This window comes from Prorops nasuta, unplaced genomic scaffold (assembly GCF_024137725.1).
Source record: "Prorops nasuta isolate Cenicafe-Biocafe unplaced genomic scaffold, Cenicafe_Pnas_1.2 PNAS00007, whole genome shotgun sequence".
Lineage (NCBI taxonomy): Eukaryota > Metazoa > Arthropoda > Insecta > Hymenoptera > Bethylidae > Prorops > Prorops nasuta.
Genome location: NW_027116804.1, coordinates 4,069,454 through 4,071,523, shown reverse-complemented (window position 1 = coordinate 4,071,523; position 2,070 = coordinate 4,069,454). Strand labels below are relative to the sequence as shown.

At 27.2% G+C, this 2,070-nt stretch overlaps 1 long non-coding RNA gene across 1 annotated transcript; it reads left to right on the top strand.

The window, feature by feature from the left end:
• Positions 1–323: 323 nt before the first annotated feature.
• Positions 324–1,331, top strand: LOC136775189 (uncharacterized). The gene is made up of 3 exons (XR_010822913.1): positions 324–398; positions 535–600; positions 1,253–1,331. It is a non-coding gene; the product is annotated as an uncharacterized lncRNA (long non-coding RNA).
• The last annotated feature ends 739 nt before the right edge of the window (positions 1,332–2,070 follow it).

Sequence of the window (2,070 nt, the reverse complement as noted above, 5' to 3'; positions counted from 1 at the left end):
GAACGTGTTCGTGCTATAGGTGTGAAACAGATTCCTATATGGCCGCAAAGCAGGCGCGACGTATATGTAGTATCCATCGAAGTGTTCGTTTTGTTAGTATGATTGGCACGTGAGTTTTCCACGTGAATTCATAGTAAAAATTTGGATGCATCAATTATATGGCAATGATCCAGAAAACAATTAGATAAGTATTGTTTGTTAGAACAAATATTTGAGCAATGGTACTTTGTGATTTCTTTGTTTTATAGGTTACAGGAAATAGAGTGACTAATAGAAAACCATGCGTTTATAAACGCTCATCACATTCCAATTAATAAAGTAATTGGTAACAAAATGATGCCAAAACAAGGAAAATAGTTGTGGTATAGTCTATAACCCTTAATACGCAGATTATTTAGGTTAGTTTCAATGCATCTTGAAGAACAAATTAAAAGTTAAATAACATTTTTCAATATCTGATTTTTATTTACTCAGTTTTAATATTAAATGTGTTAATCAATATTATTATTATAGTATGTGTTTTCAAAATTATAGATTGTGTTAGCAAAATGCAGAAAGCAGATGAACGAATGGCAGATCGAACAGATTACATATATAAAGGTATGCAGAAACAAGAATTAAACATATATTGATCTTTTGTGACTTATAATTTTAATGAGGTTAGAAGGTTGTATTAATAAATATATCTTCTTTCATCATTTAAATTTGCCATAACATGGTTTGTACGTATGTATAAAAATTGAATCTAGATATTTTTATATATTTATATACGCAGTTGTATACCAGCATATACTTCAAGCTTACTCAGGTTATTTAAATCAGATATAATGGATTACGATGGACAAATTAGAAAGTAAATAACATTTAACAATTAATATTTAGATTTAATTCAGTCTTAGTCTTTCTGTTATATATGTTAGTGAATATTATTATTGTTTCCTAAATAGCAGATTGTTTTGGAAATATGCAACAAATAGTTGGAATAATCGAAGATCAATGAGAATGATAAATATATAAAGGTAGACAGAAAGAATAATTTGACATACAGTCACTGTTTGTGACTAATTTCAATGAGATTAGAAGGTTGCATTAACAAAATGAATCTTCTTTCATCATTTAAATTGACCATAACTTGGTTTGTACGTATGTTTAAAAATTGAATCTATATAAGTACTTTTATATACTTATATGCAGTCATATACCATTAATATTTTAAACTATTGTTATTATATTCTTATAAAATGATTGGCAGGTAATATATTCTTCAAAAATGCAACAACAAGTATCGGAATGGGAAAATAAAATAGAAGTTATCAAATTGTATCCAGGAGCTGTCCCAGTAGCAAGATTGGTCGAGATGACGTCGTTATGACCAGAAATCCAGTCATTTTTACATCATCTGAGCCAATTTTTGTAATGGGGTGATTATGTAGAGTATGAGCCATTTATGGATATTAGAAAATCATTCAATTAGACAATGCTACAGAGGATGATAAATATAGATTTCGACTAAAAAGAGGCCTGGTATTTTACACTGCGTAAGATCTATAAAATTGTAAGACAAAAATATTAAAATATATAAATATATATTCATGTTTTTACAGATATATTTTTTTGTATTAATTTCAGATTATGTTGGAGAATTCTGTTTGGTATATGGTGATACATGATATTTATCAATAAAATCTAATACAATAATATTGAGATACTTATTTCAATTTAATTTGTGACCTGCAGGTAGTGGAAATTTAAATATTATCACATTTTCGGTTCATAACCTCTTGTATTGTTATTATATTTTTATAAAATGATTACCAGGCAATATATTCTTAAATAATGCAACAACAAGCATCCGAATGGAAAAAAAGAGTAGAAATAATTTGTATCCAGCAGCTGTATGGTGAGTATGAGCCATTTGTGGATATTATAAAATTATTCAATTATATTATGTTTGAGATGAGCTTTATGTAGCAAAGCAACAATTAAAAGGAAAATTATATTTTATAATAAGTACATATCCAATTTTAATTCAAACCAATTTTCTCTTAAGTAGCATTATATAATAAATTT